This window comes from Rhincodon typus, chromosome 19 (genome assembly GCF_021869965.1).
Source record: "Rhincodon typus isolate 14 chromosome 19, sRhiTyp1.1, whole genome shotgun sequence".
In the NCBI taxonomy this organism is placed as follows: Eukaryota; Metazoa; Chordata; class Chondrichthyes; order Orectolobiformes; family Rhincodontidae; genus Rhincodon; species Rhincodon typus.
In genome coordinates, this window is record NC_063350.1 from 1,301,388 (window position 1) to 1,317,128 (window position 15,741).

General features: G+C 44.1%; 1 protein-coding gene across 2 annotated transcripts in view; it reads right to left on the reverse strand.

Moving 5' to 3' along the window:
• LOC109936721 (CMP-N-acetylneuraminate-beta-galactosamide-alpha-2,3-sialyltransferase 2-like) overlaps positions 1-15,741 on the reverse strand; it is a 39,354-nt gene that overhangs the window by 21,940 nt on the left and 1,673 nt on the right. Inside the window, exon 2 of one of the 2 annotated variants that reach the window (XM_048608153.1) lies at positions 12,111-12,234. The gene's annotated coding sequence lies outside the window, so the exon portion shown is untranslated. Of the gene's footprint in view, positions 1-3,104; positions 3,205-12,110; positions 12,235-15,741 lie in introns of those variants that run through there. The other variant, XM_020535320.2, reaches the window with a different exon arrangement.

Sequence of the window (15,741 nt, forward strand, 5' to 3'; positions counted from 1 at the left end):
GTGTTCATCCAGCTCTACACCTTGTTATCTCAGATTCTCCAGCCTCTGCAGTTCCTACTATCTCTGCTACATATTGCTGTCTGTGCCCTACATGAGCCTCCTCCCACTGCACGTCATCTCTCTGCAACAGCAGATTTTTCTATCAGTGAGCTTCACATGGTCAGGAAGGAGAGATCACATCCGGAGTGAGCCACAGCCTGAGATAAAATTGAAGCCCAGGTTTGGGGTCCCGCACAAAAGATTAGCTTCACAGGAAAACCAGAAGTTCATTGGTTGGTGACAGCTACAAATTTGGGGATTCTAGAACTAGGGGCATAGTCTGAGCATTAGGGCAGACTGTTCAGGAAAGATGTTAGGAAGCACTTCCACACACAAAAGATGGGAGAGGTTTGGAACTCTCTTCCACAAACAGCAGTAGATGCTGAATCAGTTGTTAATTTTAAGTCTGAGATAGATGAATTTTTGTTAAGCAAGGGTATTAAGGGATATCGGCCAAAGGCAGGTTTATGGAGCTAGGCCACAGATCAACCATGGCCTCACTGAATGGTAGAACAGGTTTGAGGGGCTGAATGGTCTACTCCTGTTACTTTGTTTTTCTTTCTCATATATTTCTACTTCTGACTCCAGTGAGGTCTCCTCCAAAAGTGCCCTAAAACATTTCAATCCCTGAGTTTTTTTTTAAACTAAAGTAATCCTTGATTATTCTATACCAAACACAAGTTAATGGTTTCAATGTTTACACATTCGAAGAGAAATAATGGGAGCAGGAGTAGACCATTTAGCCCCTTCAAGCCTGTCCTGCCATTCTCTAATATCATGGATGGTCTGACCCAGGTCTCAACTCCTCTTCCAGGCCATCCCGTCATAGCCCTCAAACTGCCTGATACTTCAAAGATCTATCCTCTTTAAACACATTCAGTGACCTTGCCTCCACAACTCTCTGTAGTAGAGAATTCCAGACATTCACTGACATCTGGCAGAAGAAATTCCTTCTGATCTCAATTTAACTGAGTGTCCACTGATTCTGTAACTCAAACCCCTAGCTCCAGATTCCCACATTGGTGGAAACATCTTCTCAACATTGACCCTGTCAAACCCCCTCAAAACGCTGTATGTTTCACTATGCACACCCCTCATTCTTCTAAACTCTAACGACAAAACACCTAACCTCATGTTTAGCTGTTCTTAATAAATCAATCCCTTCATCTCAGGAATCAGCCTAGTCAATCTCTTCTGAGCTGCCTTCAATGTCAATCTATCCTTTCTTAAATACAGGACCAAAACTGTACACAGGCTCACCCACAGCCTGGAGAGTTTGAACAAGATTTCCCTTTTTTTAAACTCCAAGCTCCAACAAAAAGATCACAATGCCATTTGCGATTTTAATTACTTGTTGCCTCTACCATTTTGTGTTTCATGCACAAGAATGCCCAGATTCCTCTACACTGCACTGATTGGAGTCTCTCCCTCCATTTAATTAATAGTCTGCCTTTTTGATTGGCCATACCACATGTTCCTACATTAACCTCCATCTACCACGTTTTTGTCCACTCACTCAATCTACCTCTATTCCTTGGCAAGTTAGCCATACTCTCATCACAACATGCCCTCCCATCTATTTTTGTATCTTCAGCAAATTTGGATACATTATCCTCCGCCCCCTTCCTCCAAGCCACTAATATAGAGAGTAAATAATTCAGACCCTAAGTCTGACACTTGTGGCACTTAACTGGTTACTGAACAAGTCTTATTAATGTGAACTCCATGTCTGCTGTCTGTTAACCAATCCTCAATCCATACTAATACATTGGCCCGAATATTGTGAGCTCCTGTCTTTTGCAATAACCTTTAATGTTATTCCACCTCATGGAATGGTTTTCTAGAAATCCTCTAACTGTACCCTACACCCACATTAGCAACTTTGTGTCTTATATCCCCAAGAACTCCAGGAAATTGGTCAAACATGATCTCCCTTTCACAAAATAATGTTGACTCTGTTCTAATGGTTTGCTATTTCTTCTTCAGTAATTGAACCTTGCATTTTCCCAACAACAGATGCTGGGAAATTGGCCTATCATCTCCTGCTTTCTGTTTCCTTCCCTTCTTGAACAGGGACATCACATTGGCAGTTTTCCAATCCACTCAATTCTTCCAGAATCCAGTGAGTTCTGGAATATTTCCTGTCCGTGTCATAAACCCCACAATATCAACAATCTTCCATTAACACTGCAGGAGGTTCACTATCACCTGCTCTCTGATACAGGCTGAATTAAGCCACGGTTCCAGAAAGGACTCTGCAACTTTGATGTTTTTTTTCAACTTTTCACAAAAATAACCAACTTTCATACAACATTAGATTGAAATCCAAACTCTAAAAGTGATAATATTATAGACATAAAAGACACACATCCTTCCTCACAATGTCCAAAGCAAAGATAAACATGGGCTTTACACTCTCTACATCAGTGCTTTATGAAACTGTTGGCTATTTCTGTTGTAAATATCACTCTACATGGAGCACCATTACATTCATAAACATGAATGTAGAAAACTTCTCAAGTCCCCTTGTTTCGTTGCTGCATTTATACTCAGAATCGTTCGGCACAGAAACAGACCCTTTGGTCCAACTCGTCCACATTAACCAGATATTCCAATCTGACCTAGTCCCATTTACCAGCATTTGGCCCACATCTTTCTAAACCCTTCCTATACCTAGTCCTCCAGATGCCTTTTAAATGTTGTAATTGTACCAGCCTCTACCACTTCCTCTGGCAGCTCATGCTGTACATGCACCACCCTCTGTGTGAAAAAGCTGCCCCTTTAGGTCCCTTTTAAATCTTTCCCCTCTCACCTTAAACCTATGCCCTCTAGTTTTGGACTCACCTACCCTGGGGAAAAGACCTTGACTACTAATCCTGCCTCAGTTAAATAAAAGTCAAATCTATTTTAACTGAAGAATGTTCCTGAAACAATTGAATTGATAAAACATCACTTTATATTCCTTTTTAGATAACATAAAATAACCAATAATGAAACATTGACAATACTTGTAATCATTATCTTCTCACTGAGAAAGATAGGGAGAATAATCCCAGTAAACTCACCTTGTTGAGTGGAAGAGTAAGAGCAGAAGAGTTTCTCCTCTGGTCCTCGCTGTGAGCGGTCACTACTGACAGACACCGTTCTGTGTGTCTGTGTGTGTGTGTGTGTGTGTGTGTGTGTGTGTGTGTTGGGGGGGAGGTGGAACGGACACGTGGGGCTGGGAGTTGTTGGTGGACTATGCAGATTTTGCCAGGTACTCACAAGCATTAATAAATAACATGGAAATGCTCACTGAGACAGAATTGCGTAATGGGGACATTGCACTGCTACAAAGTAGAGAGCAGGTTTATTATTAACCTTTAGAACCTTGTACTGGCTTCATCAAAATGCAGATGTGGAAAGTGGGGTAAGGCCTCAAATTAGATTCAATCTAATGAAGCATTCCACGGCAGTGAGCTGAGGTATGTTGAGGATGGTTTAAAGGGAGGACAGATTTGCTGAGGTACAGGGGGAAATCGAGGGACAGACAGCAGCAAGATGCTGCCACAGAAAGGCAAAAGCTGCTCTTTCTTCTATTTGCTCATGGGATGTACTGCTCCGCTTATCCTGCCCTTTGGATTGAGTCGCTCGATTAGCAACTTTAAAGGGCAGTTAGTTAAGAGTCAACCTCTTTGCTGCGAGTCTGGAGTCACACGTAGCATATGACACTAAAATGGGTGAGAAGATAAGTTGCAATGAAGAAATAAGAAATTTACAAATGGGTATGGATAGGTTCGATGAATGGGCCCGAATCTGGAAGATGCAGTTTAACATACATTCTGGTTGGAGGAACAGAAAGGCAACTTATTATTCAAATAGAGAGAAAGTTCAGTGCAGAGGGATTTGGGGGTCCTTGTGCATGACCACAGAAAACTAGTCTCCAGGTACAGCAGTAATGAGGAAGGCAAATGGAATTTTGGCATTTAACATTAAAGTAATAGAGTATAAAAGTAGGGACTTGTTGCTACAACTGTATAAGGCATTAATCTAGAATCACAGAATCCCTAAGTACAGATAGAGGCCATTTGGCCCATTGTATCTGCACCAACCCTCCAAAGAGCAACGTACCCAGACACAATCCCTGATCCTATCTCCGTAACCCCTCATTTACCATAGCTAACCCATTTAGCCTACAGTATTACAACTGATTATTATTTAGAGTCAATGAAGGTTAAAGATCTGTAAAAGAAACATGAAAAAGGAACCTGATTGTGTCTCCCTCTCTCTCTATTCATAAATCACACTGAGATATAAATGAATCACTCAGGTTCCTAACTAAATTATGTCTGAAGTGAGGACAATGTTTCAGTCAAATAGAAAGAGGTGGAAATTTCAACACTGGGCCAGAAACACAATAGCACCTTTATTCAAAAAAAAATTATTAACAACTTAGATAGTGGTGGAAAAAGTCATGTTTCTAAATTTGCTGATGGCACAATGATAGCTGATATTTTAAGGAACTGTAGATGAAAGTATTAAATTAGACAGACACTGAGAAAGTGAAAGCTGTGGTTATTGTGAATGCTACCACAAGGTGGCAGCAATGGTATACAATGGTGCAGGTAGCCACCAGGACATCACACACAGGGTGGGGGGGTCAGTTCCTGAGTGTCCGCTCATTCATATCAGCAGCATCCTCTCCCCTTACTGCAATGATCAGTACAAAAATCTCAATACAACATTTCAAACTTTGAAAGTAGAGCTTAGAAATCACAGTTTAGGCAGTCCCCTGGTTACAAATGGGTTTTGTTCTTGAGCCCATTCTCAAGTCAATTTGTACACTAGTCAGAACACAGCGCAGGACAATATAAAACATCCATTCATAAGGACAGGAAACGTTCATATTTTGGATCTTTAAAGTTACGTCTCTGTATGGGATCACCTTAATTACAAGTGGTTGTAAGTTGGACAAGCATAAAACAGGGGCCCCCTGTAAAGTTTGATGGAGCTCTGGACGACAAGAACATAATGGGATGTACATGACAATGAGTATGAGATGCTCTCCCTTTAAGGAAGGAAAACTCATCGTAGCAAGCAGTCTAACTTCTGGTACCCACAGAAATACAAACAGATCTCAGTGAAAGAAAGGGCTGTTTTGCATCAAGAGACATCAATGGCTGGTGGTCGATTCACTGTTCGGACTAACGACTACATCAGGTGTATGGACCAAACTATGACAAAAGGATTTCAATTTGATGGACAAAAAGAGGATGGAACTGGGTATTTCCTAGACAGTGTTTGGCTGGGATCAGCTGGAAATGTGTAGAGATTTGGGAGTGCGGGTACATATATCCTTCTAATACAGGAACCGGAGATAATGCCAGGACAAGAATGCTGATCACAATATCACGAAGATTAGAAGACAAAGGGGTATATCTCCTGCTGCAGTGATACACAGCCCTGGTTAGGCCCCCACACCCTGCTCTGGGCTCCACACTCAGGAAGGAAGGAGAGAATGACCTGGGAGGGAGAGCTGTGTAGATTCCCCAGAATGAAACCTTTACTGCAAAGGCTGAAATTACAAAGACAGATTACACAAACTACAGTTGTATTCCTTGGAAGGTGGAAGATTACAGGTAGATTGGATCAAAGTTTTCAAGGTCCTACTTCCCTGCTGTATGACTCTATTGAGAGGAACTGATGGTGTGGAGAGAAACTAGTTCTGCTGGTTGGTAAGTGTAGGATTGTGGGGCACAGTCTGAAAGTGAGATCCAGCCTTCCCATGAGAGAGATTAAGAAATACTGTTTCACTCAGACCGTGGCAGGAGTTTGGAACTCTCTTCAGCAAAAGGCAATTGATATTAAATCAAACGAAAATATTAAATTTAAGATTGCTATGAGTTTTAGCAACTGAAGGTGTGAAGTGATGTTGGCCTAAGAAGGATATGTGGAGTTAGGTCACAGATCAGCCAAGATCTCATTGAATGATGGAACAGGCTGAAGGGGCTGAATGGCCTCCTTCTGTTCCTATGTCCCGAGAGTAGGGAGGAGTGAGGGCTGGGGAGGGTGTAGATGGGAAGAATGGGGGAGAAGGAAGGGGCAAGAGGTGATGTGTGGTTAGAAGGGTGGGAGGAAAGGGGAGAAGGGTAAGAGGGTGATAGGGAAGAGTTCAGGAGGCTGGCTTTGTTATGGAGCCAGATGAGGAAAGACAAACCACCAATCACCTTCCAGCTTCACAACAAAGGAATAAAATGTGGAACTTACCTTTAACATGGGTGATCACCCTTTCTCAAAGAGCTCAGGCCGAGACTGGACTCACTGGCAATTCAGTTTGACAAAGGGACAACAGGAATATTAGCTTCAAGTTAGAATTCACACAGCTCTTGTACTGAGGCACTGACTGCACAACGGTGAAAACAACCAGCATTCACTTCTCAGCCTGAATCAGACCCATTTATACCCAGTCAAAAAATGCCAAGTACGTTCATCAACTCAATCCTTAAGCACTCTAAAGAAATTTTCAAAAAATCACAGGTTACAACTTGACAAGCCTGGACTCTGTTCTAGCAAAGGATCGGCAGTTTTCAACTTTTTAACAGCAAGCCCATATTCCCTGCAGCAATGAACAATTAATCCTGTGGCTGGGGCTGACATATCTGCTTATCTGTTTGTTGCCAATGCATTCATAACGGGTTTCGGAAATCCACCCAGCTTTCCCGGGATCCCTGGACTCTCTCTGCTATGAAGGAGATCACATTCATATGGAGAGACTACACTATTCCAGACACCTACACTCACCTTTACTGGCCCCATCCCCGCCTCTTCGACCTGTTTGTTTCCTCTCCACCTATCCTCTCCTCTATCCATCTTCTATCCGCCTCCCACTCTCTCCCTATTTATTTCAGAACCCCCTTCCCCTCCCCCTTTTCTGATGAAGGGTCTAGGCCCGAAACGTCAGCCTCTCTGCTCCTATGATGCTGCTTGGCCTGCTGTGTTCATCCAGCCCTGCACCTTGTTGCCTCGGATTCTCCAGCATCTGCAGTTCCTACTATCTCTGATACAATGAGCCTGCCTGCTGTCTATTCCTTAAACTACAAGCTCAGTCTCTCTCTGTGGTCTGTCTGCTTCGAAAGTTCTGTCAATCCAATAAAACATTACCTGTTTTTGTTTAAGACTGACTGTCAGGCAACAGTATTTCAAATTAATTTCCCTTTCATTTACCTGATATTTAGCTGATACTTGATCTGCTATCAATGGTACAGACTCAATATGTTAGCTTGGACTCTTACACTCCACAATGTGCCCCATCACTGAGTATTCTCACCAAGTACCAATGCTTTTGCTGCAAAATGTTTTAATATCAATTCAACAATACTGAAACCAGCTTAGAACAGCTTAATGCTCAAATGTTGTCACTGCGATCCGTGTAAAACCCTGGCCCTGTCTCCAGGTGAAACACAAAAAATAGCAGGAGACCATTCAGCACATCAAACCTGCGCCACCATTCAACGTGATCATAGCTGTTCCTCAATCTCAGCAGCATACTCCTGTTGTGTCCCCTGACCTGCCTTTCACAGTGTTCTGTGGTACAGAATTCCACACATTCATCACCTTCCCAGTGGAGGTATCTCTCCTCATCTCCGCTCAAAATGGTCAACCCTATTTCCTGAGACTCATGACCCCTGCTTCTAGGCTCTCCAACCAGGGGAAACATCTTCCCTGGGACCAGTCCGTCCATCCCTGTTTTATACGTTTTAACTAAATCCTCTCTTATTCTTCTAAACTCAGCGAATATAGGTCGAGTTGACCCAATCTCTCCTCATAGGACAGTCCTACCAACCCAGGATTCAGTTTGTCCGGTTTGTCTCTCAATGGCGAGTGTATCGTTTCTGTGGTGAAGAGGCTAAAATTGCACAATACCCCAGGTGTGGTCTCACCAGGGCCCACTATAACTTTAGTAAGAGTCATTTGTTTCTCAAGACCTTTTGAATGAAGGTGAACAGACTATTTAGCTTCCTAACTACGTGCAATAGTTGCCTGTTTGCTTCCAGTGACGGGTGTACAAGGACAGCCAGGTCCCTTCGTACATTGACCTTTCCCAATCAATCATCATTTCAATAACACTCTGCCATTCTCTATTTCCCACCAAAGTGGACAACTTCACACACACACACACACACACACACACACACACACACACACACACACACACACATACACATGTACACGTACACACACATACACACGTACACACACACACACGTACACACACACACATATACACACACACACACACGTACACACACACACAGACACATGTATACACACACACGCATACACACACAGACACACGTACACACACACAGACACACACACACAGACACACACACACATACACACACACACACAGACACACACACACACTCACAATGACAGACAGACACACACAGACACACATACACAGACACTTACACACACACACCAGACACATATACACACACACAGACACATACACATACACACACACATACATACACACAGACACACACACACATGCACACACACACATGCGCACACGCACACACATACACGCACACAGACACACACACACATACACACACACAAATGCACAGGCGCACACACACACAGACACACATATTCACACACACAGAAATGTTACAGTGCAGGAGGAGGCCATTTGGCCCACTGTGCTAGCACCTGTTCTTCAAACGAGTATCATTCCTTGGGCCAACCTCCTGCCATTTCCTCATCCCTACACACCGTTCTGATTCCGAATAATCATCCCATACCTCAACCGAACTGCCTCCACTGCATTTTCCGGCAGTGCATTCCAGACCCTAACTCTCATAGCGTGAAAATGTTTTTCCTCACTTCACCCTTTAAGACTATAAAAATCAGGGGCAGGAGGGGGCCACCATTCAGCCCCTTGAGACTGCTCCGCTAATCAATAGGATCATGGCTGATCCGACATTCCTCATGTCCACTTTCCTGCCCTTTCCCTGTAACCCTCAATTCTCCACCTGATCAAGAATTTATCTCAGCCTTAAATAGACACAGGGTCCCTACCCCCACAGCTCTCTGTGGCAAGGAGTTCCACAGATTCACAACCCTCTGAGAGAAGAAATTCCTCCTCATCTCTGTCTTAAATTGATATCCTTTGTCCTGAGACTGTGCCACCTGGTCCTAGACTCTCCCATGAAGGGGAAACATCCTCTCAGCATTTACCCTGTCAGGCCCCTTAAGAATGTTTCAGTGCGGTCACCTCTCATTCTTCTAAGCTCCAGGGAGTAGTATCCCAAACTATTTAATTTTTGCCCATAAGACAATTCCTCCGTCATCCGAGTGAACCTTCTCTGAACTGCCTCCAATGAAACAATATCTTTCCTCAAATAAAGAGACCAAAACTGCTCACTGTGCTCCGCATGTGGTCTCACCAGCACCTTGTACAGCTGCAACAAGACTTCCTTATTCTTATACTCCAGCCCCTTCTAATAAGGGTTAACATTTCATTAGCCTTCCTGATTACCTGCTACACCCGATGTGCTAGCTTGTGCGCTTGTCTTGTGAACAAGTCACCCCAAGTATTGTGTGCAGTTTTGGTCTCCCAGTCAGGGAAAGGCCAGTCTTGCTATTGAGGGAATCCAGCGAAGGGTCACCAGACTAATTCCCGGGAAGGCAGGACTGACATATGAAGAAAGACTGGGCTTGTATTCACTGGATTTCGGAAGAATGAAGGATGAATCTCATAGAAACATAAAATCCTGATGAGACTGGACAGCCTAGATATGGGAAGAATATTCCCGATGTTGGGGTAATCCAGAACTAGGGATCATAGTCTAGAAATAAGAAGTAAGCCATTCAGGACTGAGATGAGGAAGAATTTCTTCACTCAGAGAGTTGTGAACCTGTGGAGTTCTCTCCCATAGGAAGCTGTTGGGGCCAGTTGATTAGATATATTCAAGAGGGAGCTGGATGTGACCCGTGTGGCTAAAGGGATCAAGGGGTATGGGGAGAGCGCGGGAGTGGGATACTGAGATTGCCTGATCAGCCATGATCATATGGAATGGTGGTGTAGGCTCGAAAGGCCGAGTAGCCTACTCCTGCACCTATTTTCTATGTTTCTAAGTCCCTTTGTGTTGCAGCTTTCTACAGTATCTGTCCATTTATATAATATTCTGTTCTTTTGTTCTCCTTTCCCAAATGAACAACTTCACATTTTCCCACATTATACTCCATTTGCCAACATTTTGCCCTCTTACATAACCTATCAATATCTCTCCTTACCCCTCTCACAACTTGCTTTCCACCTGTTGTTGCATTGTCTGTAAATTTGGCTACAGTACACGCTCTTCCTTCCTCCAAGCCATTAATATATACTGTAAACAGTTACAGTCCCAGCACCGATCCCTGTGGAACCCACTGGTTACAGGTAGCCAACCTGAGAAAGAACCCCTTACCCCCACTCGCTGTTTCCTGCCCATGAGCCAATTCTCTAGCCACCCCAATGTACGACCTCCAACGTCATGGGCTTTTATCTTATGACTTACCCTTTTGTGATGCACCTTGTTAAGTCCAAATACAAGACACCTATGGGTTTCCCTTCTATCCATACTGATTAAGATTTCCTCAATAAACTCTAATAAATTAGTCAGACATGATTTCCCTTTCACAAAGCTGTGCTGACTCTGCTTGATTAGATTATGATTTAGTAAATGTTCTGCTATTGTTTCTTAATAACTGATCCCAATATTTTTCCAACAAGAAATGTTAGGTTAATCAGCCTTTAATTACCTGCTTTTTGCCTCCTTCCCTTTTTGAATAAGGGTGTTACATTGGCAGCTTCCTAATTCTCCAGTACATCTCCAGAATCCAAAGATTTTTGGCAAAATACAACCAACTCATCCACAATCTCTGTAACTAACTCTTTTAGGATCTAAGGAAGCAAGCCATCAGGGCCAGGGGACTTATCTGCCTTTAGCCCCATTAGTTTGTCTAATACTACTGTAACTTCTCCAGTGATGGTGTTGGCTCTTAATTCCTCCCCATTTTCTTCAGTATTAATGGGATTTTCAAAATAGCTCCCACTGTAAAGACTGAGGCAAAGTATCTGTTTAACTCCTCTGCCATTTCCTTGTTCTCCAAAACCATCTCCCCAGATTCATTTTCTCATGTTCACTTTGACCTCTCTTTCCTTTTCATATATTTAAAGAAGCTCTGTCAGGTTTTATATTCCTCACTAGTTTTTCCTCACAGTTTATTTTCTTGTTTTTATTATTGTTTAGTTCCCTGTTGGATTACAAATCTATCCCAGTCTTCAAGTTTATCACTGACCGTGACTTCCTTATATATTCTTCCTTTCAACCAACTTCTTTGGTTAGCCATGGGTTAGTTTATTGCTATCTCAGAATCTTTCCTCCTGACTGCGATGTATTTTTGTTGAGAGTCATGAATTACCTCCTTAAATCTCTGCCCCTGCTGCTTACTGTCATTCCTGCTAATCTATCTGTCCAGTTCACTTTTGCTAACTCAATTCTCATTTCATTGTAATTCCCTTTATTTATGTTAAACACAGTTATTTCTAACCCGAGTTTTTCACCTCAAACTGAATATTAAATGTTACCACGTTACGATCACTACTTCCTAAGAGATCTTTCACTCAGGGGTCATTTATTAAACATGCCTCATTACCCACTACCATATCCAGAATAGCCCGCTCCCTGATTAGCTCCATGATATATTACTCTAGGAAACTATCCCTAATGCACTCTACAGATTCATTGTCATAGCTACTCTTTCTAATCAACATGAAAATTAAAGTCATCCATAATTATTGCTCAATTCTTTTTACATGTTCCTATTATTTGTTGATTTATTGCCTTTCCCACACAGTGGTTACTGTTTAAGGATCTGTACACTACTCCTACCAATGTTTTCTTTGGTGTCAAACCCACACTCAGGTACATCATGTTCCCCCTCCAATAGCTCATCCTTTCACTGCCCCTGTTAGTTGTCAATCACATTCTCATCAATTCAACATCTAGACAGCCTATCTCCCAGGGTCACCCTACCTGGGTCAGTCAGGCCAATTGATGAGCTTCATGATGGAGTGAGACCATCTCTGCTGACAACTGAAGGTTTTGTACGATTCCCCTGCTCCCAGTCTCTCTGCAGCACATTCTTCATTTCTGCTCTCTGTGGAGATGAGAGGAACAGTAGGTGGAATGAATATTCCATGATATGGTTTTGCTCTTCCTGTGAAGAGTGCCATCCTCAAATAGGGGAATAATTTCTGATACGTTAGATAGGAGTGATATAGATAAGGGAAGTACACACTGAGTCACTATGGTTCACATCTGAACACTATTAAAGGGCTGAAGCAGGGTCTGAGGAAGGGTCATCAAATCTGAAACATTAACTCGGATTTCCCTTCACAGATGTTGCCAGATCTGCTGAGCTTTTCCAGCAATTTCTGTGTTAGTTTCTGATTTACAGCACCCGCAGTTCTTTCAGTTTTTATTTACTATTGAAGGGCTGTTGTTTAGTTAGGTGTTTTACTGAGCTTCCAAATTGTGAGCAGAAACTGGGAGAAGAATTCTGCAGCAAGATTTGAGACAAACATATTTCACAAAAATACTGCTCTGGGAGAATTTAATCATTTATTTCCTAGTTTGGACAGAGGGGATGCTAATGGAAAACAGGCAATGGAATTTGAAAAGCATTTCAGGAGTCCTTCCTTAAGGTGGAGAGCCTGATAGTGCACAGATGAGGGTCAATCTGCCTGTTAAGTGTGTACCATTTCTTCCAAAGAGCAATCCAGATAATGCCACTCTCCCCCTTCCCCCACCTTTTTCCTAATAACCTTGCAGCTTCTGTATTTCCCTCTATGTGTCCAACACCCTTATGGTTCCAAACCATAATGCAGCGGGAATGTTAAACCGTGCATTGTGGAATTATCCTTTGACATATTTGTCCTCTGGTCTCAGGATCTTCAGGCACAAAGGCCTTATTTGAGGTCAGCAGGAGAAGTTCTTTCAGACAAGATCCTTTGGCTCATCTGCACCTAGACCTCATTTACCTGCTGATCCACCATATCCCTTTACATAACAAAATGTTATCAACCTCGGGCAGGTGGGTGGATACAGCACCATGGTAACACTGGCATATTCCCACCATCAGGATCACCAAGCCCTGACTCGCCAACAGGGCACAGGGAGGGGCCCTTCCCATCCAGGTCCCAGGTGAAGCTGGCATTTAATACTCAGCCTAGGAGATAGGACAGAGCAGTGTGTAGTGTGTAAGGGCTCAGCAGCTTGGACCAAGGCTGGGGTTGGGGAAGGGCGGGGGGTCACGGCTTGCTGGTCAGTGAAAGGTTAAGGAGGAGGGGATGTGTGTTCTCCCCAGGACAACACCCTACCCCCCCGGGGTACATTGGAGACCCTCACACCCATGGGTTTGCACTCTGCACCCACCCGGCCCACACCCCTCTATATCCGACACTTACCCCATCCCCACAAAGTCCATCCTTGCCCCTGTGCCCACCCTTACACCTCCAGCAAGGTCCTGATTTGGGTAGAGTCTGTGGTTCGGCCACCCCAAGGCCTGCAATACCGGCAGTGGCCACTGATCCTGGGGTGCTGCTGAGCAGTGACCTCTGATTGGTCAGCAGCTCTACAAGGCGGGGCTCCCTCTTGGAGACAGGTGGAAGTCCCACCCCTTCCATCACCTTAAACATTCCACAAACAGGAGATTACTAACAGGTCCAGGCAGCGGGCTATGGATGGGATGGGGGGTCGAGGTCATTCCTGCCGACTGCCTGCCCACCTTCTACATTATGTCCCAGGTGTCATTAGAGACAGAGCATGCAGTGTCCATCAATGCTCTCAATGCTTTAGAGAAGGGACTGTAGGGGTTACAGTGCCTTATCTCCCCCTCCAACTCCATTTTGATTTAGCCCCTCCCCATCTCCCTACCCCTCCCTCACAATCAATGGTTTGCATTGCTCCTGTCGGGCTTTGCACATAAATTATTCAATTGGAAAACCCAGGTGATTTACTGGTGGTGGTTAATGGATGGAAGACAAATCACAGTGACTTGGTGATAGAAAAAAATAACTGTTCAGTTGTGTGTAAGAGCACTTCTGGACCTAAAGTGGAGGTGAGCTACTCCCAGAACCTACACTGGGGAGCAGAGAGACCATCTTCAGCATAACCTCTTTTACCTCTGAAACTTCAGGAAACAAAACTTTAGTTTGTGTAAATTCTCCTCAGAGCTTGCCTCTTGGAGTCCAGGTGTCACTTTGGCACATGTGAGGTTCCTACACTCCCTCCAAGGTCAATATATCACTCCTAAGGCACACAGGGGGAGCCTGTCATCGGTTGCCTCAATGTTCAGGGTCTCCTGGCCCCCCACCCCAGTTCCTTGAAGTTGAGGCTCCCTCTCAGCATACAGTGGGGGCTGGGTCAGGACCCCTGAGTGTGGGCGGCCAGGCAGGCACTCCCTGATGATTAATGTCCTGGCCTTGGTGCTGCTCAGAGAATCCCAATTCTTGTTTCTCCAACACAGCCAACTCAAAGCAGACCATGATCACTGAACCAGAGCCTTCAGTGAAGTGAAGGAGAGGAGCAGATTTATTCAGATTGTGTTCCGTTAGATTCTCGGACATGGTTCAGGCCCAACACCATCCCACAGAGCCTACAGTGACCTTGCTGATATATGTGAACCACGTGTTCTCGAATCAAAATGAAATCAGGCTGTTCCTTGTGTCAGCAGATACTGGTTTTCACTGTCCCTTGAGAGGGAATCTCACCAACCCTGCTACATCTCATGGTTAACATCCAAACTGCAGGAATGTGGCAGCTTGGCAGCAAATTGGGAATTCCCGGACTTTAATCCCTTCGTGCACTACCTTTTACTGCCCAGTTCGAAGAATGGTGCTTGGTCCATGGAGTTAAAATCAAGGCTGTGTCTACAACTACACCTCACTTCTCAGCCCCGACACTGCCTCCGTTTTATTAGAAAGTTTGTCTGACAACCAGTCCTGGGCAGCCAGCACTGTCACTTATAGAGTCATAGAGCTGTACAGCATGTTAACAGTCCATGTCTAACTTGTCCATACCAACCAGATATCCTAAATTAATCTATTCCCATTTCCCAGCATTTGGCCCATATCCCGCTAAACCCTTCCTACTCATTTACCCATCCAGATGCCTTTTAAATGTTGTAATTGTACCAGCCTCCACCACTTCCTCTGGCAGCTCATTCCATACACACATCACCCTCTGCGTGAAAATGTTGTCCCTCAGGTCCCTTTTAAATCTTTCCCCTCTCACCCTTCCCCTTTCCCCTCCAGCTTCAGACTCCCCTACTCCAAGGAAAAGACTTTGTCTATTTACCCTCTTCATGCCCCACATAATTTAATAAACCTCTATAAGGTCACCCCTCAGCCTCTGACGTTCCAGGGAAAATAGCCCCAGCCTATTCAGCCTCTCCCTGTAGCTCAAACCCTCCAACCCCTGCAACATCCTCGTAAATCTTTACTGAACCCTTTCAAGTTTCACAACATCCTTCCTATAGCAGGGAGACCAGAATTGCATGCAGTATTTCAAAGGTGGCCTAACCAATGTACTGTTCAGCTGTAACATGACCCTCCCAACTCCTATACTCAGCACACTGACCAATAAAGGCAAGCGTACCAAACAC